Here is a 27,641-nt window from a genome sequence, read left to right on the forward strand (position 1 = left end):
TAATTTTTCCATTATTCACTTGGGAGAATAATATGCTATAGGATACGCCTAACAGCTTGTAAAATGCATGACTATTTCAGGAAAGATTGTGATAGGAAAACATGGCACTAGTTTCTAGGCTGCTACAATGAAACTGCATTAAAGAGAAAATGGTTACTTGTGAAGGAAGTGGCTGAGCAGCAATGGGAGGTTGATTATACTGGTTGTGTGGCCTAATCCTTCTATTTATTGGCCAGATTCACATGATAGACTAAACCATAATGTGGTTTATTTGGTTTTGGATTACTGTGTGAAGACCATGGTATGCTGTCTAAATCCAGTCATTAAATTGTGATTAAACAGACAATGATTTAGCATTTATTTTTTATTATTATAATATTATTATAGTTTTATCCCACTTCTTTATATTTTTGGTCAACTCAAGGTGATGAACATGCCTAATATTCCTGCCTCTTATTTTCCCCACAACAACAACCCTGTGACGTGAGCTGGGCTGAGAGAGAATAACTGGCCCAAAGTCATCCAGTTGACTTTCATACCTAAGGGAGGCCTAGAACTCACAGTCTTCTGGTTTCTAGGCCAATGGGTTAATCCTAACAATGTAAGATTGACAAAAAATGGTTGCGTTATGCTAAGCTATAAACTGGTTTCTTGGCCAAACCAAGCAAACCATTCTATTGCCCAGCCTCTGTGTTTTATTTGAAACTTCTGTCCTTTTGTCAGGAAATGAGTGTATTTCCTATTGCTGGAACAATTTTTCTACATTTTTTTAATTCACATGAAAATCACTATAACAAAAGTGATTTAATAGTTATGCTACTTAGAATGTGTTGTTCTGAATAGACTGGATTTAAATGGTGTTAGTTATTAGCGGGATATTCTCATCAGGTAAAAATTGGAACATGATTTCTGTCATTTGTACTTATGTGTATGTCCCACTGATTTTGATGGGGTTTAAACACCCAGAGTTTCAGTCTCCAGATGTATAATCTTTCTAGACATGGGAATCTAAAAAGTTCAGGAATGTGGAGATACCCATTACCTTGTTGAACTTTGAATCGTGTTGCCTTCATCCATTATTGTTAAGCACATGGTTTTTAAGAAGTTTATTGGAACTGTCTTGGGAGCACAATGGTGTGATTTTGACTCCAGGAATTTTAAAAGCCTGCTTTAATCATTGGCACCCATCTTTAGATGTATAATTAATGGGAGCCAAGCCTTCTTAATTTATGCTATGTTTGCTGCGATGGCTCAAAAATCCCAGAAGTACTAAGCCATTAATACGTGGCTATGGTCTGAAGCATATTTCCTTAACTCAAACCACTGGGACTTCCTATCTGAGAGGGGGGTCTTCTGTAAGCATGCAATTCCTGTGTTTAGTATTTCTCCCCTAACATCAAAAGCCTATCATTCCTTCCCCTTCCCCACACCCTGCTTGCTAATTGCTTACATATGTCACATTTGAATTGTTGCAGATCTTGTGGCCAAGATAGGAGAGGCAGTTTTTCAGGAAAGATGTACATGCTCTTGGATGTCTTCCGAGAACGAATGTGCTAACTTACAAAACTGTTCCACCAGATCTGGTGACAGTTTCAGAGAGCTTCCATATTGGTCTACTGCTATACGCAGGGGTATTTATTTTCTGTTTTACTACAGTCCATAAAAGCTAAAAATCCATAGGTTTAAATTCTTTCATAAATCATCCATCTTAATAAGAATAAACTCAATAATAACAAAAAATAGCTCTCAGGCTCTCCTCCCTCTCACTAGTAAGTGTGGCCTTAGTCACCCAAAAGTTGCCTACCTCTTATTTTATAGTGTTGGGATCATTACAAGGGGCCCTGCTCTTAAAAGAGTATTTGAAGGAGGTAATTGGAGCAGATAATTCTGATGAATCGAGCACATGGGAGAGCACCTTCAGTCACAAATGGCCTCTTGAGACACCAACATGAAAATGGAGGGTATAAGAACACATTAATATGGTTTTACTACTGAAGATTCGCAAGGGAAGTTTCTGAATACCTTTCAAGGACAGGATATTATGGGAATCAAACATGGAAGTGATTTCAGCATAAATTATGGTGACAAGTTTGACTTACAAAGCTGGCAAATCAAATGAAGAAAGAAAGCTTTAAAACTCACGAATTTGGATTCCATAGAGTGTGGAAGTATATTGGAAAAGCACTTTCCCCTCTTTTAGTCATTTGTACATAGTACTCACGTTGCTGTGCCCATTTATGGCTTCTGGCTGGGAGTGAGCTATACCACTCTGATGGATTGGGCTCTGAAATCATTTGATGGGCTCTTTCTGTTGCACCACTTGGGTATCACTTTGCTAAAAGCATCACACCTTAACAAGTTGGCAGTCAGGTTGGCACTAGGGAGACCCACGTTCAAGTCTTCCATCTGTCTCATTCTTTCTCAGCCTGACCTACCTCACAGGAGGGTTGTTGTGGGAAAAGTGCAAGGAGAGAGCGCTCTGTATGCCATCTTGAACTCCAGAAGAAAAGGGAGGCTGGAATAAAGAAACAAATCTAACAAACATGCACCATCTATATTTGCCCATTAAATACTACATACATACATACATACATACATACATACATACATACATACATACATACATATTTGTGGGGTGAGGTTCATGAAGTGTTATGATATGAAACATGTCCCACATTTGTCAGGTTGCCAAGGCTCTTTGTGGGTTTTTTGGATAAGAGCGTTTTATGAAAGTTGTTGTTTATTTACAATACTCTCAGAATATGCCCTCCCCCCAAAGCAAAAAACAAACAAACACAGGGCTTTTGGAAAGGGGCAGTCCATTGTCCCCGAGATGCTGTCCTAGTCTTTGAAGCTCTTGCTCACTCGGGATGCTGAATAGTTCTAGGACAATATCATTTGTACTGTTGGCCATAAACAAATTACGTGTCTTTAACACATTAATGTCAGACTAACTGAAAGCCGCTGGTAGGTGTGGATTTAGTGACATCAGCTGGCAAAGTGCCCTGGTAACAGAGAGCAAGCAGTGGGGAAGCAAGAGAGAGCTAGATAGAAAGGGTGTGTGTGTGTGCGCGCGTGTGTACGTATGTATGTTTGTGTTTGTGTGTATGTATATGTCTACATAGATACACATATCTAGAAATTCTGGCAAGGTAAAGAGCTGGTCTGTTTGGCAGGACCTTCCCATCTGGGATCCATCTGTGTTTCTCTGTAATCGGACAGGCAGCTCTAGCCAGTGAAAAATCGCAGATGTGAGGGAGCTGACACATGTCCAGTTAATGAAAAGAGAAGGAAAGCTGGTTGCAGACTCAGCTTGAAGATTAAGAGCCACAAAAGAGGGACCATTTTTATTCATATTTTAAAGAAGCCTTTTCCAACAGCAGCCTGATTTGTTTTAGCATTTGGGTATATACGGTAAGCAAACTCCTGGATATTTATCTAAAGGTTGTAGATATCCAATTGCTGGGTGTGTGCATGTGTGCGCTTAAATGTTTTATGGCTAAATGCCCCCAGAAGCATAATTTTCTTGATGTGATGTGACTGTGTGCCTGTGTAGGCAAAAAGGAAAATGTTAACAGATGATGTGCTTTGGTACTTCTTCCTCTTCTCTTTTTAACCACCATCAGTTTGACTGCAGTGCTGCTTGGTGTGTCAAAACTTCATTAGAAGAGCTGATTGCTTACATGGAATTTTTGCGGCTCCAAAAATATCTAACAGCACTGAAGGTCCATCTTTTCTTTTTTTCTTTTTAGTATAGCTTGGAGGAATGCTAGCTTTCCAGACTCTAATTGCATTTGAAAGAGCCTGATCATTTTGTGATGTCATGTGTGTGTGTGTGTGTGTGTGTATGTATGTATGTGTGTGTGTATATATATATATATATATATTTCACAATAAGAGGTGATCATTTTCATATATGTATAATGATGGCTCACATGCTGTAATAACCCTGAAATTCAGTGTGAGTTGTCTTTTATTAAAAACAATTGTAACTTAGTATTTTCACTGTACAGGTTGTTCTGTTCATGTCTGAATTTGTGCATATTGGACTGTAAAAGGCAACCGATAGAGCTGCCCATGGTATTTATGGTGCACCGGTGTATATACCTCTGAGTCTTAATTGTTGAGGAATATCCTTTCCACAAACTGAATTCTCTGAAGAATCTTAGGGTCTGCTTTGAACTTTCAGTGAGTATATGCTTTTAATCTCCCCAAATTATGGAATCTAACAAAATAGTCCAGGATTACACTCCTGAGTAACTAGCTTTTTGTTTTTCAATTTTTTGTTCTTGCAAAATGGATAGGCATTTCTTGGGACTCTTAGGCCTGTCTATTCTCTGTTTCATTCTTCTCGGTGTTTTGTTCTAGCAAAATGATGAGGCTTCCCTTAGATGAAAAATGATAAATTGCAGGCTCTGTGGGGTTTTTTTTAGCTGTTTATGGTTAATTTTCTCAATCTGAAACATATTATAGTAACATATTGTCTTCATTAAAAACCTAGATTAGTGTTTGCTTTCCTGAACCAAAAACATTCGGATTGTGCAAGTGTTACCCTCACCTTAGTTACAGTTATTCAGAGATTATTCCACCTGTGTGTATATCCTCTGTCCCTTATCCTTTGGGGGGAGGGGAGTGTCTTTTTCAATCTGTAGTAGCATGCTGATGAGAAATAATTGCAACAACTGGGTATTATTATTTCTCCTAAGTGGTCCAGACAAAAGCAGTTATTTTCCCCCTCAAGTTGTCAGTTTGTATGCCATTATAAAAATTACATCATATACTAGTGTATACCCCTTCTTGAGCGTTGCAAGAATCTCTACTCAGTTTTTGAATTCTATATAATGCAGTGGTTAACAATGCAATTAAGCTTGTTTATTTTGTTTGATTAAAACAAAGAAAATATCAAAGATGAAAGCAAATAAACAACTACAGACTTGGGAGCAGCCATATATAATCATGTACATTATATGTTTTAAAAAATTAGGATTTCAAAGTTTGAGATACTGCAAAGAAGAAGTAGTTTATGTGAGACTGAATAAAGAGAATAGGAAGAAGTAGAAGCAGATGAGGACAGAAGGGAAAAATCTAAGAAGGGGAAACTATCATTAATTTAATATCACAAGATTGATAACTGTAGAATGTTGAGAGAGAATGTAAGGCCTTCTTCACATATCTTCTACAGAGCACAAGAAAAGAAAAGTTTGATTTCTAAGGAGCAACAAAAAAGCAGCAACAAACTACAATATCTGCTGAATTTCAAAGGGGGATTTGAGCATGAATTGCTATGATGAATAATAAAGCTAGCCCTGAAGACAAGTGATAGGCTGGGCGTAGCGAGAGGGGGTTGCTATCTAATTGTGATATTGGTCAGCAGTGCTCCCTGGCTAAAGTCATAGCAAACATGTATGCACACACATTTCCCCCCCTCCCAGCTTCAGTGTTTCTAGAGTGATGGGCTGTGCAAATTTGAAAGAACAAGTTAACACAGAATGAACATGTATAATAAAAGGAAATTACCACTATATAATGATGCCTCCATGAATATACCAACCTATATTCAATATATGGAATATTACTGTATTCTATGTAAATGGAAAGGTACAGGCTTATTAAATAAGCAATGCTTATTTTGTGGTATATTATAAGATAAACTACAAAATAGTAAGTAAAAGACAAATCTCAACACAAGACCTCAGCTAGCAGTCCTGCTAAGAGTACAAAGTATGTCCCATTGCACTCAGGGAACAAATATCTCTTAAGATACGCAAACAGGTAGGATGAAAAAGAATTTATAAAAAATTCAGGAAATCTGGGGAATAACCAGATGTTTAATTTTTTAGCTGTTATTTGTTATACATGATTAAAGACAATTCAGTTACTCAAAGGTTGTGATGAAAGTTTCTTTTTTCTTTTTTTGCTTTCTCTTGCATCTTATTCATAGAGAATATTTAAGCAGTTCATTGATTCTTATAGGTTGTCTTCTATGGGATATGGGCAGAAAAAGCTATCTGGATACAATTTTAAGAATCAAGTATGCAATTTGGGACCTTTTCTCATCTTTGGTGAGGAAATTGGTGTTAGTCAAAGTGTTCTTTACCAGTTTAGGGCCATGGGTAGCATAGCAGCCTATTTGGAGGGGGTAAATATAACAAGCTCTAGAGAGTGGCTATTTCTTTAAAAAAAAAGAAATAGCTTTATTAAAAGATTTTACATATGTAATAATAAGTACATCCAAAGAAAAAATATAATAAAGGGAAAAGAAAAAGAAAAAAGGAGATAGAAAAAAGAAAGAGGAAATAAAAACAGATAACATGAAAAGAAATATAAAGAAATGGCTTCCAACATTCCTCTCAGCAGTTACATATACAATTCTAATCAAACTTCTTTCTCTTAGATTACATCATAATTCCCTTCTTTCTATAACCTATTCTTTCTAATCATCAAAGCCAGAAGTCACAAAATCATTTTTTTTTTATGCAAAAAGTCCATAAGGGGTTTCCAGTCATTGATGAATGTCAGTAATGACCTTTCTCTAACTGAAGAAATCAGTTTGGCCATCTTAGCAATTTCCATCAATTTCACCAACCATTCCTCTGTGGTGGGTAGTGCTGAACACATGGAGAGTGACCTTTTTTTCATGTGTCCATATAGTTGTGGAATACAAAATCAGTTAGTGTACACCAGGTCCTATAATTTCAGATCTTCAGAAGTACTCTTCAAATGCACTTGTTTTCTTTCACCTTTCTTTTATGGGCCACTGAATAGCAATATTTTTTAAAAATGCTATTCAAACGTGTGTATTTGCTAGGGCTATATAGAAATAATGTGGAAAAAGTGTTTTGGTTAGTATTTTACTGAACAGTATGTAAAATAAACCAGAAATGTTATCTAAAGGAATTTCTTGCATCTGATGTTGTAGATCACTGGATGTTTTATTTATCATAAGAGCTGCACAGTTTGAATCTTTAATTTTGATTTCATTTCATTAACATCATTGATAAAAAAAGATCCTATTCATTTTGACTTAACATACATAGTAAACAGTTTAGATTGATATGACCTTCATTTTACAAATAAGGCAGCTCTAGTGCAAAACACAGCTACTATCAGTGTCCTTTTTTGAGTAATAACCTGATGGGAAATAGGATCCAATAATTTTACATGCAATCTCAGGCACATTAAGAGAGGACCAATAAATTCTGAAAGGAGAATTCATATATTGAGAATATTGTAAAAATACATGACAACTAGGTCCATGGGCCATATTGAAAGCTTTCTTCTGATTAGAGACAATGAGGTGACCATAGTGAAAGCCTTCATCTATTAGGGACTGTGAGATATGAAAGGTAATTTGCTGGATTATGCCTGTTAATGAAGCCTCAAAAAGTGTAATAATTAGACATCTTTAACCTCTTTTTGAAAAGTGATATCCCAGATTTGTCTGACTAAGGTTTGTAGTATCTCCTTAAAGCCATTATTTCTGGGGCAAACCCCATAGGCTACAAAGCTACTCTTCAAGGTCCTCTTCCAAGAGCACTGACACTTATTCTGTAGAATTATGGGTAGTAACTCCACTAGAAATAGTAATGGTTTTAACCAGAATTTAAAAGTGAACCATCTAGGTTAAGCCTCAGTTCATCCTTATTCGACCTCCATGTGTAGCACTGCATGGGAGTGCTCTGGGAGACTCTAGGTTTGTTAATAAAGTTCTTAGAAAACTAATCTGGATCTTTTCTAATGAGTTGTATTCTTTGTACATAGCTGAGTGGCATAGAGGAGTTCAGTTGTGACTTACATGGAACACCTTGTTGATCACCAGAGATCCTATAAAATCTCAAGTCTGAGGTAAATCTATTCTGATCATTTTCAGCTACATATTTAGAATGTGTTTCCATGACCTGGATGCTTTCAGAATCTGTTTAATGACTCCAAAGGCCACTTATAATAAATATTCATCATATTTAATGTAATTATATTTTATAAAGTTAGTATCTAAAAAGCAAAAGATATATTCTGATCATAAACTTATTTAACCAACTAGTTGCTTATTAGACATTTTCATTGGTGTGAATCTATTTTTAATTCAAGGCATTTCATGCATCAGTTTTCAGAATGTTCTGAACCATTTGGGAAAATGAGAGGATAAACATGGAGTAATAGGTTGAATTCTGTTTTGATATTGTTATCATAGCTGTCAAAGTAAGAAATTTTGAAACCGTACAGACGTAGACTTGGAAAACTTCCAGTTCCCTGATGCATTGGTGCTTAGAATTTTGATGCTGCTACTCACAAATTCATTTTTTCCTCTCAATGCTAATACAACCAAATTAAGAATTTCTTTTGAGAAATGTCACCAGTTTTTATGATATGCTACTGGCTGTATGTGCCACATGGGTGCGGGTGTCAGCCTTAGGTATTTTGGTATCAGAATCCAAAGACAGAGAAACCCTCTGCTCTGAACTGCATTTAATTTCCTAAATAAGATATTGACAAATATGGAGTGAAATAAAATATTATTTATTTATAAGATTTTTAAAACTACTTCACTCAAAAAGAGCTTTAAATGGTGTCCAAGATAGGAACAACAATACAGTGCAATAATAATATAAGAAATAAAGCCATGATACAACAACAGCTTCATATTTGGCACCAATCTCACTTCAGCTGTTAAGTTTTCAAAAGCCTCCAGAAGAGCCAGGTCATAACTTATCTCTGGAAGTGGGTCACTCTTGCTTTAGAGGGTAAGTAGTTCTACAAGAGGACAGCCACCACAAAGAATGCTTGCTTCTGTGTCCCATTTTGTCCTATTTCTTAATAAGAGGGGGCCTTTTCTAAAATCTGCTGCCTGAAGTACATCATTTCATCTTGTTTCATGATAAGATTGATTTATGGATAAGGAAGATGATGCCTTTGGTTGAATCAACATGTGTTATTTTCTAAGACTCTGTTCTGATAGGGTCTGGTAGCTATGTCTCACTTGGGTGACAGCACCATTTTGGTTCGGGGAGAGAGCAAGATAGAACCTGCACAGTACTAAAATGCCCATCTGTCCCAAATACCAGTAGCATCTTCATTTGCAGACTTTGGGGCCCTTTTATTAACTGTCCTTCATGGTTTCACCAGGATATTTTCCTGTTCTATGAGACTGATTGTGACAGCTTCAGCTCCTAAGGAGCTCGAGCAGGCTACAAGAGCTTTCAGAGAACTCAAACTTGTTGCTGAAGAACACAAGCTGTGAATGTTTAAAGATCTTATATGGCTGGTGGAGAAGGAAAGGGGGATGGGTAACTTTGAGAGGGTAACAGATGTGCCCTATGTTGTTAACGCGTGCCAGCTCTGTTCCTCTGCTCCTAACACCAGGTGCAGCCATTGTTCTGGTAGGTCTCTATTCATCCCGTCTCGTCTGTTTCTCTGCTCTTCCCAGTGCATTGTTTTGGAGGGGAAATTAGCATTAAAAACCAATCCTGAACCTCCATGTCCCTCAACTGCAGGTGACTGTTATTGGCCCCAGCTGCTACTCTTGCACTTGATTACTTCCATATGGGCTTGTAGTATCCCCTTACCAGTTACTCCAACCTGCAACACATACATTTTTCTAACTACAAAGAACAATATCCTGAAATCAATTAGACTACCCCATAGGCTTCCTATCAGTCCATATTATAGCTATAGTGAATCCTTTACAAGTGAAGCTAATTATACCCTCTTCTTGTCTTTTTTTCTTTCCAAATGGGTAATAAAATTGGTTAGTGAATGAAAGCTCTGAAATAATGTTCTGTGAGGATTCTTGCTGGCTTGAAAGAGTCTGCCAGCATTTCAGTGATCTCTAGTGGAAAATATTTAGTCAATGAAGTCTTAATCCAGTTGAACCACTCCTATAAATGAGATGAACAGAATGATGCCACAAGAGAAAAGTGGTAACATGTTGCACATTAGTTTGCTAAAACTGGTTGAATACTGGAAGAATGTATTAGAAGGAAGTATACAGTTTTTCTTTTAGACTTAGAAACTCTAACCAAATGTTCTCCTGTACAAGTACTGTTTAAATGAATGGTAGCATAGTATTACTCCTCTGTAGTTTTTGCAGAAGAACTTGTTGATTGTGATTTAATTTCTTTCTGTGAATGTTACTAAAGCATAAGCAGAAAAATGGGGTATTTGTATATTTCTATCTAAACATTTCTAAGCTGGTGGAAATACATACTGTTTTAAATAACTAAGAGGACATTTTATTTTAAAAAGGCTACAAGACAGGCAATATAATCTGAACAAGATAATGCTATCGATTTTGGACAGGGGTAGGCAAACTTTTGTGGCCAGAGGCTGTTTTTCTTAAAATAATGGTGGCTTGAGGCCATATGAGTGAAGTAATGTAATGAAGTAATCGGATGCAGAGTAAGATTTTGGCCCAATTTCTTTCCCTTATAGGTATGTTAACACTTTCACCCCAAATCTGCAGAAAATTATGCTGTTGTTACCAGATTGCTGTTGAATTTAAGAAGCATAACCTTGATGGCCTATGGGGTCCCTAAAAAGATTCTCTGGACTGCATGCATCCCACAGGTCGCCTACCCTTTCATTAGGCTTTACTGGCACTAGTGAAATTGTTTTGCTGTGTTTAATAATTAACTTATTTTTTAGGGCAGTACATTGTAAATTATATAACTTGCTATGTATTTGATCCATGTATAGAAGTTGATTTTCCTATAAATATAAATAAACCAGTTTGTCCTATTCCACAAGCTTGGGACAAATAAAACAGTGTTCCCCCACTAAATAAGATAAAGTATCATTTCACCTACAAATTTTTAGAGACTTAGCTATTCCTAGAAAAGTAGATCAATGGATCCATCTTAGCATTTTCTAAACTTCCTGGTAAAATTTATATTCTTACTTGTCCTAGAAATATGGAATTGAACTTGATGCTTTGTGCATTGTAAGTAAATGCAACAGTTCTACTCTTCAAAGATAAACTTGAAGAAACAATAAACTTTTGCAAGACTCATGAAAGGTGCTTCACCAAAGATGTTATTGCATCTTCAGAAGAGGCTTTCATAATTGGGGCACAACTACCATATATGTCTTGGTCATTTCCTTAGAGCTGTCTAATATTAGGCAGAGGGGAAAGTAGAATCCTTGATGTGCTTTTTAGGAATAAATGTGTAAGGTCATATTTTTGAATGGTTCTCCTTTTTAAAAAAAAAAATTCAAGGAAACAGAAAGGTCTAAGTTTTTGGTATCCTAAATTTATTCAGCACAAGTAGCATTTCAGGTCAAGGGCATTTGAAATACATTCCTGAGAATATTCATTTAAATCAAAATTGCTGAAGTCTGCATAGCATAATTTAAATTGCCATGAAAGATGGATTTTAAATAAAGTTTCCCAGTTAAAATCATTCACACTGTGAATTCTGAAATATATATGCATATTAATAGATTGCTATATTGCTATGTAATTATCTTGGTTTTTGCAGAGAATACGGCCATTATCTTAAATTATTTTAAAATGTGTGATTGCATATTTAATGTGATTAATGAGCTTAATTGGCACATGTAGAATAGGAGGTCCCAGATTTTATCACATTCAGGCCCTGCCCAATCTCAGATCTGGCTAGCTTTTATCAAAGTTGCCACATTATGTTTAGTTCATACCAGGCTTTAAGACTTTTTTCTGCTATGGAATTGTATATGCTGTGAGATTAATGGGTTGCTATCTTACATGTGCTAGCACAGTGTTTCTCAACCTTGGCACCTTTAAAGTGTGTGGACTTCAACTCCCAGAATTCCCTAGCCAGCATGGCTAGATGATTTAAATAGCCAGAACTACATATTTAAATAGCCAGAACTCTCCAAAAGGGAGAGCTTATATGTTAGCTTCTGGACAGAATACTTTCCCCCATTGATTTATGGCTTATCTGTTTGCTTAATATGTCATAAATACATATTATTACTTGAGAGAGAGCATATTACAGAACATAAAATGATATAAAAGTAATGTAAAATAAGAAGCAAAGCTCAGGGGGATGATGTAGTGAGATAGAAGATTGTTTCATGGAATTCAGTTTTGTTTCTGGATCCATTAGGAGACTTGCATTTAATAAATGTAGTACATTAAGTGCTGTCATTTGTGATTTTTGACGTAAAGACATGTAAGTTTTCTAGGGTTGGGGAAAGCATTTGAAGAGGTAGGTTATGAAGTGCATTGGTGTGAGTAAAGCACTCCCCAGAGTGATGAGGCAGTTGCATCCTTTAGAAATCTCAGCCCAGCTGCTGGGAGGGGTTCCCAAGTTTAGTGCATGTGTATAGGCATGCGTAAGTCCTCTCATTGAGACTGCCAGAAAAGTTAAGTAGCCATGCTTGCTCTTGCATTTGCACTTACACATGAAAACAACTTGGGAAAGTCCTTGAAGTAGCTCTTTCAACTCTTCCAGAAGACAGGGTTGTCTTCAAGTAGAAGTAGAGTCTTATCCAGTAAAATTTGTTCCTATTCCATAACTTTCAAGTACTTCTTGCAGTACCCCTTCAAAATGTTTTGCCATACTGGCAATTTTAGTACAAAATCTGTCCTTGATCCAAAAGCTGGTTTTAAGCATACCGTTCTCAACCCTGCCCTTCTTTTTTTTTGACCCATTTCATTCCTCTGATTTGCTTATTTCCATGTCTTGAGCAAAGCTGTGCTTGCTGTTGGCAAAATATGGCTTACACAAACAAGAAAGGAAAAAATAAGAATCTAGTAACTAATGGAGAGAAGGAAGGGAGAGTGACAGCTTGCAGCACCTTCCCAGTCTTCCAAGTGAAAAATAATGTCCCTGCATAAGTGGTCTGTTTGAAATATACATGAATGTAGTAGCTCCTTGTATGCGTATTTTTATTCCAATGTTTACAAACTGACCGGAGTTGATTAATGGAAAAATTGCTAACTGCCTTTATGGTTTGTTCCTGTTAGTTGCCATGTAGCAGTATAAATTATATACATGTAATGTGTCTTTACTACTTATTTCAGAATAATAAGCAAGTTCAACATGCTTTTTCATTCAGAAGAAAAAATTTTGATACCCACCAATTCAGAGTGGTTTTGGTTGTGTGTATTAAGAAAGTAATATGGAATAACACTTACGTGTGTTTAATTATTTGTAGAGCCAGCCAGGACTTCTGAGTAGTTACATATCTCTTCAGCACCATGTTTCCATCTTAGGAGATGCTTGATTGCTGGGCTATACCCCACAAAGTGCCATGAAGTAATGAGTAAAATCCCTCTTTTATTCTTATTGTATTCTTATAGTACTGTATTAAAATCTTGGAAGCATTCTTGCTTTAATACTGTGCTGTCATTTTGATGGCAACTATGCAATTTTCTGCAATGATATCTGCATTGCAATTTTCTCTAAACCAAAATCTAATAAATTCTAAGAAATGGATTATTTTTATTGTGCAAGGATTTTTTCTGCAGTGGAGACGAGAAGAATATTTAAGCCCACATAAGAGTAGTCATACTGGGACAGCTATTTCTCAATTGTATTCAGTGGTTTGGGAATCTCGCAATAGGAATTTATAATGCTCATTATTGATTTAATCTTTGTAGTTTAAAAAACCCCCCTAAATTCTCACAATGCGACTCCAGTGGGCCAAAAGTTTCCACTCGAATTGTCTCCACGCAGAAGGAAAAAATATGAAGCTGCTTTTATGACAGCTAGTGTTTTGCAGTTTCTCACATGGAACCCCATAATGGTGTCACAGATGAATGAAAATGGATGAGTATTCCTTTCTAGAAAGTACATCCTCATAAAAGGAAAGAGAACTGCTTCAATATTGTATTGTATCACATCATTTTTAGGGAATTCATGGGAATATATTTGATTTGGTCAATGGTATTGTAATGCAGGTGTTCTTTTGTGTGTGTATGTGTGCATGTGTGTATATATATATATATATATATATATATTGATTCATGCTCTAGGTTTTTTTTCCATAAAAGGAGACTATCAGATTACAAAATATATATAATTTCAAAAGAAAATGAAACAATATGAATGTTGCCTGATAATAAATAAGTTGGAGTCAGCTTTCACTTCACTGCTTTAGAAAGTACCCAGTGTAGCTAACAATATATTATTTACAATCTGTTAAAAGAGGTGATAATATACAATCCGTATTTTAAGCAAAATGTATGGACCCAGTGCTCTACTACATAGATAGCTATGCTGGCTGTTAGTAATGAAAGTAGTTATTTGGGACTTCTGATGGACATGACTGTGGGCAAACAATGCAGATGTACTAATAAATGAGATGAAGTCCAGAACCAGCTGTGCACTGCAAACAGTATATAAAGAAGCTACTATACTACGAACCTCTTCGATGTCAGACTTGCTCTGTTACCACTGGTTAAGTTGGAGAATTAAAAATGGAGTCACCATTCTCATCCTAAACAGACTTGATGTAGTTGTGATGTAGTTCAGCCAGCAAACCCTCCAGAATGTTGGGGCCAAAACTCTCAGAATTCTTAGCCAGCATGACTTATTATTTCCAAATTAGCAAGTAAGCACAGCAGCAAATCATTTGGCTTGAGATTCTGGAAAAGCCTGCCAAGAATCAGCTGGGTCTTTAGGTGTAATAAGATGGCAAAGATGGGGTTTGAGGACCTTCCTAATCTTTAATTTTGCCCCTCCACTATCATAGTTCATTTTGGAGGCTAAGTTCCTGAATGGGTATGTAGAGTATGTACCTATCCTTACATAAATGAATTGTTCCTTGCACTCTTATGGGGAAGTGGGCAATAATTACTGAAGTTTAAATGCTTGAGTGTGGTGCACACACAGTAGATGGAAGAGGCAGCAGACTACAGTCATACAGAATAGTGTTTCTCAACCTCAGTAACTTTAAAATGTGTGGACTTCAACTATCAGAATTCCCCAGCCAGTGTTGAGAAACATTGATATAGAAGACAACTATTATATTGTTCAACCGTAATTCTTCAAAATGCTCATCAAAAATCGAATGTACAGATCCTCAGTTTTCTCACATACTGTAGTGCTTAGCAACCTATTTCTTGTGAACTGTGTTTAAGAGTGTATTATATGGTATAGTAGCCTCTTAGAGAAACTAGGTGGTTTTTGTGTTTTGAACACATAGCAACTTTATATTAATATAATATTGTTGCCTGCTGGTTAACCTGGCTGTGAGATAAAATAAAGGCATTGCATTGCCACAAAATAGCACTCATTTATCTATAAGCTTTGGTAAATCCTACAGTATAATTACTCAGTTTGCCCAGCCTGTCAAGCACTGTTAGTTCCTGCTGCCAGCTTATAGGGGTTTGGGCAATTAATACTTTGGTTTCCCACCAGTTTCTAACAGATCACATTCTAATTTTATCTTTCCCGTAACCTCTCCTGAATTAGAGCTAAAGAGAGTTATTTGGGTCCCTCAAGTTCTTGGAATTCAACTAGTGCAGGTAATTGCATTAGGTCTACTGTTCAACATTTCCATACACTGAATCTTCCAGTACTTTATGTTTCTCTTTGTGTGTGTTTTTTTCATTTTCCTATCAGGAGAAAAATAACATTTTCTCTTTTGCTTATGTGTCTGATTCTCTCTGTGTGTGTGGGGGGGGGGGACAGATTCAGGGTTCTAGCCATTGTTGGTGAATGTGTGAGTGAGTGGGACAGAGTTAATTTTTCCTAATTTTGAAATTAACGGGGCAAACCTCCTAGCTGGTGGTAATTGAGAAAGTTGTTTGCTTCCAACTGCTGACACAATTATCTAACTAAAAAACGGCTGCAGAAACTTCTTTCGTTTGAGGAGTAACCACAGAGAATCTTAGGATTCAAAAGACTATCAAAAGAGAATTTGCAGGTGACTTTACTTCTGCCTTTTGTGCTACTTCTGTAACATGTAAGCAAAAGGTTGAGGTCAACATATGTCTAGGACACCAGAGTAGTAACTACAGAAGAGATGCTCAGTTTTATCATCATGTTCACAGAAAGTACAAATCTCTTACGTGTTATGTCATGTTTTAATATCTGAATTTTCCCACAGACAGTGTTCTTAACCAGGTACAAGGGTGCTCATGATATTTTCTATCAAGTCTATCTGATTTTTTCCCAATGTTGGTATGAGAAAGATGATTTTGTATTTGTATTTCAGCTCATAATATACAGAATGCTAAAACTTCTTTTTCATCATAGTTATTTTTTATCCCTTGAAACTTCAATTACAAATATAGACATTTCTGAAGAGCAAATGTCCCTATAAAGCAGGGAAGTAAATAAACTTTTATTTCTACCTAAAATGATTTCAAACGAATGGTGATTGCTAGAAATGTACAATTTTTAGATATTTTGGAAACAATGCTAAAGCAAAAAAAGCAAAAACAAAAACCCTTTTCTCCATAAAGGGAAGAAGGTTGGAAAAAGTGGAAATCTATAGAAAAAAATTGAAATAAAGAATAGGCAATAGTTATTTTTTCCCTGTTTACAGCATGAAGTCACTTTCCTTCATAGTTGTGGCATGAAATGTATTCTGCATAATTTTATTTGTCTATAAAAGTATTCTGATATGTAACTTAATAGTTTATTGAGACAAATATTTATTGATAGAATTTATTTTAAAATATTTTAATTAGTTGGAAATACAGTGACAAGCTTGTGAATGCTAAGGAATGTAGCATCCTTTTGATGTTGCCCATCTGGTGGTGGGGGGCAAAAATTAACACTGAAAACAAAAGAAATCCAGTAAAAGGTAGTAAAAGATATGCATTTTATTTCAAATAAAATATTAAGAAATTATAACACTTTTTTTCCAATTTCTTTTCCCACCCCACCTGCAAAAGTGTATTTTTAAAAATCAGGGAAAAAATGGGAATTTTTTTTATCTAGGCCTTCAGAACTCTAGTGTTTAATGGGAAATGTGAAAATGATTTTGCAGAAATTAAGAGACATGCAAAACATTCTGAATTCAGACTGAGTGAGCTAAGCTTGTAACAAAACACCTGTATTCTGAGAATTTTGAGTGATTTTTTTCTGAATCATGACCAGCTTGATTTTCAAAATCCTTCAGCATTAGTCAGTGTAAAAAATGAAGCTGCCAAGGTAGGAACCAGCAGTTCACAGGCTAGAGAGAACTATTATGTTAACATAGGTCAGGTGCCTTCCAAGGCCATGAAAAGAATGTCCAAATACCTATTGACTCAGAAAATGTAGAGCAAAAGAGAGAGACAGACACATCTATATATTACTACCCAGAGTGTATGATTCAGTCAGTTAACAAATGAGATAGATGATTTCTGTGTACTGCAATGGGCAAATCTTCTGTGAATATTTGGCTTCATTCTTGCCTAGCCAAGTTATGGCTGAGAGCCTTCTGCCAAGTAAGCCAATTCGAGAATAAGGGGATAAGTGTCTGGAGAGCTGAGTTTTCTAAGTAATCATGGCGTGAATCCTTTTTTTTAATAGTAATTTTATTAAAAATTACAGTTAAGAAGATACAAACTAATACAAACTAACAAAAAGAAAAAAACAAAGTGCAAAAAAGAAAAAATAGAAAAGAAAGAATAATATAGTAAAGAAAAAGAAAAGAAATATATAAAGAATATATTTCCCCTTCATCCACAAGTATAAACAATTTTAGTAACTGATCACCTTCTCTTAAAATACAAGAAATGATTTCTTCTTCCCATATCCCATCTCTTATCTATAAACAAATCCTTAAAGCCTCATCGTTCAGTCCTGATCAGCAAAAGTCCATTAAGGGTTACCAGAGATGACAACATATCTACAAGAGCCTTGATCAAATAAACCAATTTTATATTCCTTCCTTTTACTTTTAACAATCTTGATCTTTAGTCCCTTCAAATAATGTCCTAGAACTTGATTTCTTTTCATTTTTCTTCTTTGTCTCTTCTCACAAAATTCTTCAAAACTTTCACAGCAGTCTTTTGTAAATCCAGTATAGGAAAATTATCCAGGTCACTCTTTTGATTTGTTATTTGTATATCACTTTTAATTATTAAGATATCAACTGGTTTCATTTGTATGTCCAGTGTAGCATCTTTTTACATATCATTCTTGTGACTTGTCATTTTTAAATCCACTTTCATATTAGTCTCAGTCTTGTCCGGTGAAACTTGTTCCTATTCCATAACATCTTTTAAATATAGTCTATCTATAATGGCAGACACTCTTAAAATTAACTTCTGGGTCCATTGCTCAAAAATAACCTTCAATAAAATATTTTGCTCCATTCTGTATTAATAAGTCAAATTTAAGTGTCCTTCTCCATTAATTGTGATCTTTAGTTCCTTCTGATTCCCTCTAGTGTCCAACCTCCAAAATTATTTTTTTAAAAAAGAGAATTCAAAACAAAAGCATTTTTCCATGGGAAGGATTCTTATAATTAATTCCAAAATCTTATTTCAAATCCATCTGGACCTTTAGTCTGTTTGTAATTTTCCAAAATCAAGATTCTAATCACCCTTTTACTGTTTATTCCAAAAGATAATTTTTAAAAAATCCTTAAATTTGTATTTAAAATTTCTTTTGCTAAGGATTGAAGGAAATTCACCTGGTGCTATAAAATGTGTTGATCCAAAGGTTCCTAATAGTTGAAAAGCAGTTAACAAGCAATTTCCAAAAGTGATTAGAAAAGGAAGTATGCGAACCAGTGTACTTTTGAAAGGCACCGACCGTGGTTTGAGCAAAGATGGCTTTCCCAGAGCTCTAAACCCGCAATAGACTGCTGTCTTGTGGTATCCTCCCAAGGAGCATCTGTATGGAACACTTGTGGGTAATCTCAAATCCTCTCCTGTCCAGAGAGGAATTAGGAAGGGCCGGTCTACTCTCTGGCTCTTCATTCTGCTGTGGTCGTCAGCTCCTCTTTTAGCGGAGTTGTCTTCAGTTTGCCATTTCTTCCCCAGAGGTCATGGTGTGAATCCTGGCAGACAGTAAAACTGTGGGCACTGGCTTAACTCTTGCTGCTCTTGGCTGGAGAGGAGTGGAGTGAGGAAGAAGACCTCCTTGGACATAAGAAGAAGCCTGAGCTTGGCTTCCTAAGTAGTACTACCAAGCTTACATCACCTTCTAACTTCTGTAATTATGGGGAAGTTCGGAGTAGAGTTCAGTTCATGGGTAATGTCCTAAAGTGTTGTTGCCCACTTCTGGTGTTTTGTGTGCTTTCTTTGTAGGAAGTGCTTGAAACAAAACCCCAAACATAACAGAAGTGTTTTGAATATACCCTTACTAGAAATACATTTATATTTCTATTTTGAAAAATAAAAACATAAAATATGTATTTCTATTTTATAAATGTTGTATAATTTTTATAAAACCAGAAAGCTAAGTACAAATCAGGAGACTGCCATTCTCCCTTGTTAAATTAACAGTTACAAAGGAATTACAGAAACATAGCTAAGTAGCCTCTGAAATTGTGAGTGGATGCAGGGTTTAAATGTTATTCCTGTACCTTGATGCATGTTTGCCATGCAGTAGTGTGGTCTGTGGCTGCGTTAGCATTGTCCTGCAGCAAACCTCATGTTGTGCTTGTTGCCTGTCCAGTGTCCCATATGATGACATCACCCTAGACATAATGTTTACGGCTGGGCAAATCTTTTACTCCGTTGCCACAGATGAAGCACTGCTCAAACTGCTGAGATGACTGCTCCTCCTGAAAGTTTGGTGTGGCTGCTTTCAGGAATTCCCAGAAAGCCATGCGTACATGCACAGGAGATGGTTTCCACCAGGATTAACAGTAAAGCATAAGGTAGGGATGCTGTGATCATGGTGCCCCTCTGAAGGATTTGTCTAGGCTTAATAAGTTGGTTGCATTCAAGCCTTCATGCTCATTTACCACCTTAGTACTGTACAGGTCTGAACAATAACTTATGTGTCACTACATAATATCATCACCACAGTTTTCTACTTATTTATGAAGTTCTCCTTTTAAACAGTCATAGACAATTGCAGATTTCACTGTGTTCACATATTTCATTTTGTCAACATTTTAATTTTATATTAAGCGTTCTATCGTTGATTTGCTTATGTGTGAAGTTCGTTACACCATAAAGCATAGGATACTGGGTAAATTAATGGTTTAGCAGAAGCTTAAACTTGTTGCTTGGGCAGTTTGCTCCAGAGTAACTGGCATGAAGAGAGTCCAGCTTTGAGCAGGAAAATAATTTCCAGCATCTGCTTGCATAATTCATGGACATATTGTATCTATTTTTCTTAAAGCCTCTCTCTTATGCTGCTTACCTTCGCCTATGCAAACCCAATTTGCTTAATGGCCTTGTGAATGTAATTGAAAGACTTTCTGTCCTAAGTAATTGTGTGGAAGCTCACCTGTGCTGGAGCTCTGATATGGCTCCATCTGCTTTGTTAACGGAAATTTATCAGCCCCATGTTACCAACTGTCTATTTGAAAAATGAGGAACATTTATTGCTTTTTGTCTGGCATTTGTGGCTGCGGCTTTTAAGAGCTATTATCCATAGGAGTGTGTTGTATCTATTTTTGTGGTTTTATTAAAATGTTAATAAAATAATTACCAATGTAAGAAATGTGCAGTCAAAATTGCTTATTCCCAAATATTAATTAGGCATGTAAACAAACATGAAAAATAAGTTTATGTGCATGAGCCACAATCTATTAAGCTGTAAACAGAATTTTTTTTTTGGTAAACTAATTAATTGGTCTATTTTCATTTTTCAAGTACAGTAAAGCTAGTCAATTTGACAATGACAGCTTATTCCTACAGTATTTAGTTCCAGTTCTCAGTTACAAAAATAGTGTTTATTTTCTGGGATTTGCATAGCACACATATTTGCAGGTTGTAGTTCTCGATCATAGCCAGATCATTGTGGGGTAACTCAGTTGAAATAGGAGAGGATCTGATTCAAATATAATTGTTATCATCAGTCCAAGTCTGTCTTCTATTTAAAAAAAACAAACAAAAAAACTTCAGACAGGAATGCCTGTCTGAAGAAAATGTAGATAAAATGCTCCCTCTCCAGTGAGGCATTCTTGAAATCGAGGGCAAAACAAATGGTACATCCCTCAGATAGGGTGTTTTCAAATGAATGGGAGATATGGTTTAACATGTGTTGAAAGATGAGCATGCACTGACCATTTGTCAAATTTTGTGCATTTCACAATAATTGCCTTTTTTCCCAAAATAAATAAATAAAAATACTTCAAAACTGGTTGTTTCATAACTGTTGCTCCATAAAACCTATGTCTTGCAAGATGCTGCTTACAAATGGTAAGTTATAATATCTTCCATCATTTGTGGATGAGCAGAATTGCTTAGGGTCTGTTGGTCAATCTCCTGAGATTTGCAATATATCATCAGTGAGTTCTGATTCTCAAATGCTAACAAGCATAGAGACTGCCCTTTGTTGTCTTTATCTTTGCATGGCTTGAAGTGGGGTTTTGAGCATAGAGTAGTAATAAAATATATCACATTGTAATGTGTCATCCTCTAAACCATTATAGTATGAGCTTTAAAAACCCAATCTTACCTTTCATCCCATTTTCTATTCTCTTTTCCCAAATGCTGCATTTCATGGATGCCCAACAGATTCTATCCTTGCTGGAATGTATTTTTGATGGCTGGCTGAGTTCTCCCTAGGGTTTTAAAAAATTGCAGTGACAACTAGTATATCTGCAAATCTTAGGGTCCCCTGCCCATATAGATATCTCCTTTGAGTTTCTGAGTAGCCTGTATTAATCACTTGAGTTCATTATTAATGGGACTCCTGAGCTAAATTCTTTTTGTCTTCATGTTTCCCTGTGTCTTTTTCATAGTGAGGTTCTCAGTGGCTCAACCAATATCTTGGAAATAGGGCTCTGGTTTGCATCTGAGATTTTCAAAGGGCTAATTTCCCTTTATGCTTAGTGACTTTCTATTGGCCCCTGTAAACAAACAAACTGACTGCAATGTAGCTTCATTTTGATACCAGTAGTTGTGCCAGTCACTTTGTCTGTAGCGTGTTCTCTGGTTAATTAAACCTGGCTTATTCAAGAGTGGGCCATTTACCATTTTGTTCTGCTTTTTGTCTTTAACTTTTAAATATGCACATCTTTTCTTTGCATTACATCACAGCTTCCAATAGCCAGAACAATAGATGATATCTAGATCTTGTTTGTATAGCTTGGCCATTTTGAGAGAAGGGATGGACAATAAACTTAAAGGTTTTTGGTGTGTGAAGGCTGGATAGCGTGATGTATTGATGCAAAGTGAAAAGAATAGAATAATGCTCATGGGCAGTGCCAAGATGAGTTTTCTGTTGTTCAAGGATAGCTGCTTTTCTTTGTTTGAAAGTTATGTTAAGCTTATGTTAGACACGTGGCGCAGTTTTTCGGTATTGTCTTCCTCAGCTGGAAACTAGAATTCAGTGGTACAATTGGAATGTGAGGTTTGGAAGCCACAAAAAAAGATTTTGGGGGACATGCGGGTGGCAGACTGCTCACCTTGATGAACACAATTTTCCTCCTTTCCTAAAAATAAAAGTTTACCAGTTACTAATCACAAAGGCTTTTACAAAGGTTGAATCTTGACTTCTTCAGATTCACATGAAGGGCTTTATCTGTAATGGCTTCATTATTCAATAATAAATGACATGTATAGTAATTAAGCAAATACCTTTTTAGTTGCTGGAGTGGATAGGACCTTGGTGTTTGGTCTTCAGAATTCCTGCATGAGGAATTGCTCACTTGCTGGCTTTAGTGAAAGGTTAATCTTGCATTCATTGTTTTCTTATTTACTTCTCTTTCTGTTTGCAAACCGGTTTAAATATTCCAGAACTTGAATATTTTTCATATGATCGCAAGTCTTCTAATCCCTACTTTTTGGAGTATTGTGAAATACTATAATATTACCTTTAGTGACTGTCATATTTTATTTATTTTCTTTAATGAGTGGTATAAACTGGACCTGTAGCATTTAGTTGGCTTCTTTTATAGGACAGTCTTATATAACTGTTGTGCAGTTTCCCAGAGATGTTCAGAAATTTAATCTGATGCATAGATTGGTCAAATCTTCAACTGATACTTGGGCATGTGGTTAAAGTCTTGATAGCATTTCACTAAAGCTTTTTGTCTGTATATCATTGAAGTATCTCAGGAAAAGTCAGCATTTTTGAGTGGCAGAAGTGGACATGTTGTTCTGAGTAATCTATAAAGATGTTGGCATATTGTTTAAAGGGTGAAAAGTAGTTGTTAAAAGCACTACTGCCGCAGTATCAGCTGCTTCAGGATAGGTATGAAGTGGATGGAACTGTGAGCAAGAGAGGTCCATAGTGGTACTGATTTTCATGGAAACATAGAATTGGAAGAAGTCTTGGTAGTCCAATCTAGTGCCTTGCACAGGAGTCCTCAGACCATCCTAGGCAAATGGCTAACCAATCTTTGTTTAAAAATCTTGAGTGATGGAGGGCCCATGTCTCCAGGAGACAGGCTGTTCCAATGCTTAATAGCTGTCCCAGTTAAGTAATTTCTCTTAATTTTGAGTTTGGTTCTGTCTCTGAAGTCTCCACCCATCAGTTCTTGTCCTGTCCTCAGGCACTACCGTAAATATATTCACATCCTTTTCCCTGTGATAGCCTTTCAAGTATTGGAAGATTGCTATCATGTCTCCCTATAGCCTTCTCTACTTTGGTTAGGTTAACATAACCTAGTTATTTTAACAGTTCTTCATAGATTAAAAGCTTCCAAGTTCATCACCATCTCTGTTGGTCTTCTCTGTACTCTTTCCTGTTCCTCAGCATCCTTTTTGTATTGTATAGACCAAAACTGGCACAGTATTCCATAGTACTGCTCTATGCTGCACTGGTCAGACTACACCTGGAATACTGTGCCAAGTTCTGGTCACCAAAATACAAAAAGGATGCTGAGGTATGGGAAACAGTGCAGAGAATAGCAACAAAGATCGTGATGGACTTGGAGGCTAAATTCTATGAAGAACAGTTAAAGGAAGTTGGTAGGTTTAGCTTAAAGAAGAAAAGGCTAGGAGAGAGACATGATAGCAGTCTTCCAGTACAAATGGATGTCACAGGGAAGAGGGAGTAGATTTATTTTCCCTAACACCTGAAGGTAAGACAAGAATCAGTGGGTGATTCTTGAGTGAGAGATCCAAACCTGAACTAAGGAGGAATTTTCTGAATGTGAGCAGTATTAAGCAATGGAACAACCTGCCTTCTGAAGTTGTGGGTGCTCCATCACTGGAGGTTTTCAAAAGAAGACTGGACAACCATTTGTCCAGAATGGTGAGAGGATCCTGCACTGGACAGGGGTTAGACTAGAAGACCTCCAAGGTCCCTTCCAACCCTATGATGCTATGATTCTATGATGTACTTTCAAAATGCTTTAAACATTTTGAAAACATACATGTCGCAAATAAAAACATGAAGAGGAATAAATCTTTATTTGTGGCTTTGGCTTTTAATTACAATATCTCTTTCCTAGTTTTATGCTTGTATTGTCTTCTTTGAATTGGTTTCCTGTTAGGAAAGACATTCAAGATCTGGACCCCAATTTGATTAAATGAATCCATGCTGTCCATGAATGCTGGATATTAATAAATGCAGGTAGGTCTAGGATGAGCACAATAATGTAAGGAGATTGACATTTTCAGTACTGCACACTGTGTAATCTAGAGATGTGCTTCATGAAATGGAAGTCTGGGCGCTTTGCATTTCTTTTAGCAGAAGAAGCCAATCTGTGTGGCCATTTTCATACCTGGCTCTCAATGAAGTGATTCCCTAAGTATTAAGGATTCTGTAAATGGAAAGGATTTTTGGGTTGAGCTAATTGTGGCTAAAGATGCTTGCCTAGGGGGAGGACCACCTACATATCTGGGAAAAGGTTATAAAGTTCTTTTATAAGTATGCTTTAATTAACCCTCTTGGGTAAGCTTGCCACTTACATGTGAGAAAGGGGTCTTATTAAACTCAGTTTGTTGATGAGGAAGTCATTTTGACACTTCCTGTGTCTGTGTTAAGAGAAAATTATAGAAACCTGATACTACAACTTACATTTGTATGAAGCTGGATGTAAACACCGTAGTCTCTCCTGACCCTTCATTTTCTGTAGGGATTGATCCTATAGGCAGCTCTTAAAAGGGAATAAATAAGACTAAAATAGTATCTAAATTTAGGATTAAGAAGAAAATAAGATAATGATTTAAGCAGAAGACAGTAAGGATTTTATTTAAAATCTTAGCTTCACCTCAAACTCAGAAACTTAGAGAAATGGTTGTGTTTTAGCTTTTTTACATACCACTCCTTCTGTCAGCCCAGTCTATAAAAGAGAAACAATGACATTACATACTCTAAAATGATATCATAATTACACACAAACTATAATGAACTTTTTTTCTAATCCTCTTCCAAATAGTTCCACTCCTTTCTTCCAGTTTTATTTTCTTAAGAACTTTAGAAAATAGATCAGGACGAGATACTATGTATGGCCCAAGAGTTTATTCTATATTTTATATTTTTTTATGTGTTACCTTATCAACTGATAATGGAATTGGGCAGTACTAAGGAACAAGAAGCCATTTTCACAGCTTATTTTGATGGAAAACCACAGCCCCCATCAATTTATTGAACACCAAATAGTTCAATAATCTATTATCTAAAATGATCACAACAGGATGAATTTGATTTAAATCAAATTTATTTAAATCAATAGTGAGAAAGATTTAATTGAATGATTTAAATCACAGTTTACTCATTAGTCAGGAAGACCCTATCATCATTACTAACAAAAGTGCATTTTTCCTGAATGTATGTTCTACAGTACTCAGAGGCAGGTGCAGGTTTTATTTTTAGAAGGTAGATTCCATATAAAACAATTATTATTTATTTTTCTTGAAAATGATTATCTGAGAACCAAGCAGGTAGATACTTATCATTCAGAGGAAAACCAGCTGCAGTTCAATTATCTGGAAAACAGTTTTGCAATTAGATGCTTGCAGAACAACCATCATATAAATTTTACTATTCCATCACCTCAGAATGTTCTGCTTGCCTTCTTTATCTTTGCTTTTTTAGAGAGAGGTCAATTATGAGGTCTCTTATCTCTCCTCCATATTAGCAAATAGAATAAAATAGAAATAGAAATTACATTTGTGATCATAAGAAAAGTCTTAATATCTGGTTTAAATTTTAAAATACCTGTGTTAAATAAAACATTCCCCCCCCCCCAAAATGTGATTTTCATTAGTTCTGTTCACAATCAGGAAGACTCAAGTGAAAAAAATCCCACATGCTTTAAAAACAAACAAACAATTTTGTTATACAAAGATACCATCAAATCCAGAAATAATGACATTTCCCTTGTTGCAGGGAATGGAATAGAAATTTGAAATTTGGCTGTTTTAATTGGCATTTTTGATTGATTATACTAAACAGGAGATGAGCTAATGATAGAAACCAAAGTATAAAAAAGCGTTGGCCCACAGTAAACAATCTTTTTGTGGTAATTAGTTACATCAGGAAGACTCTAACTGTAATTTTCCATTTGGTCCACTTAGGAAACTGGTTGAGTTTTATGTGTTCAGTTTTCAGAAGGGCTAAAACTCTTTACCAAATGATCTTTTAGGCCACTTGAAAAATGAGGATCCTTATATATTAGTTCATCTTTGCTCTATATCAGCTTGAGGTCAGCATTGGAAGCTGACTCAATGCTTTGAGAGAAGATGAATGGATTCCTACTGATAATACAGTTGCGTTTTTCCCCATATCCCCATTTCTTTCTTCCTTTTCATTCATGCCTTCTCTTGAGATGGTATCAGAGGCAAGTGAATTACATTGTATATTACCAGCGTCTGCTGGAGAAAAGGTATCTGAAATCAACTTTTTTCAAACTACTTTAATCTGCTTTAATTATTTTTTTCTTGTAGTAATCCCTGTAATGTCTGAAACATTATAAAACACTTGATTCCTGTTATTACCCAAGCACTTTCTTAGTCTTGACTCCAAATCACAAATCACTTATTCTAGTCCTTATTGGTCTTCTACCACATACCTTATCAGACTTTTTTTCTGCAGGTTTCTTTTAAATGGCTAGCAATTTTTTTCTGCTTAATATTTTAAATAATTAATATTGTTCAAATGGAAATGACATTGTCTTCAATTCCATTTTATCTTCCCCTTTTGTTAGTTGTAAATAGTTCTACCTCTAAGACATTTAATAACATCTTCATTTTTATATCCCAGTTCATTTTTTCATAACTTTTGTTTCTCTCTAGTCTCCCTGGTGGCAGTAGAAAATAATACTTGCTTTTAACAAACCCTTAATCCTAGCCAAATAAAACAAAAATAAAAATAGAAAACCGATCCACTACTTGTCCCTAAATTCAATTAAAAATAATCATGAAAACGGTTTTATCATTGTCCTTGGGTAAATTAAACTGAATTAAAAGAATATAAATAAGAGATTACACACAAAACAGTTTCTACCTATCACCATTTTGGAAGGCTTGCTAGTCACAAAATGGAAGGTTGTAAGAAGCAATAAAATATCCTCAGTTTGAAGAAAGTTAATTGAACTTGATTTCCATTGAAATTGGTAGTAGTTACATTGGTCTTTGCATAAAATTGACCCATTAATTTTAGTAGGCTATAATACAACTAATCTTTTTTTGATTGGAA

The 27,641-nt window shown here is 35.8% G+C and overlaps 1 protein-coding gene across 7 annotated transcripts in view; it reads left to right on the forward strand.

Moving 5' to 3' along the window:
* CBFA2T2 (CBFA2/RUNX1 partner transcriptional co-repressor 2) overlaps positions 1-27,641 on the forward strand; it is a 94,423-nt gene that overhangs the window by 25,841 nt on the left and 40,941 nt on the right. Inside the window, exons 1-3 of one of the 7 annotated variants that reach the window (XM_088153432.1) lie at positions 3,045-3,414; positions 4,014-4,188; positions 7,762-7,845. The exons of 3 other annotated variants lie outside the window; for them this stretch is intronic. The gene's annotated coding sequence lies outside the window, so the exon portion shown is untranslated. Of the gene's footprint in view, positions 1-3,044; positions 3,415-4,013; positions 4,189-7,761; positions 7,846-19,629; positions 19,753-27,641 lie in introns of those variants that run through there. 3 more of the 7 variants (XM_088153431.1, XM_088153434.1, XM_088153435.1) reach the window with 3 other exon arrangements.

The sequence above is a fragment of the Python bivittatus genome, unplaced genomic scaffold, assembly GCF_059951505.1.
Source record: "Python bivittatus isolate LINGU-HERP-01145 unplaced genomic scaffold, Pbiv_v1 ctg000700_np1212, whole genome shotgun sequence".
Lineage (NCBI taxonomy): Eukaryota > Metazoa > Chordata > Lepidosauria > Squamata > Pythonidae > Python > Python bivittatus.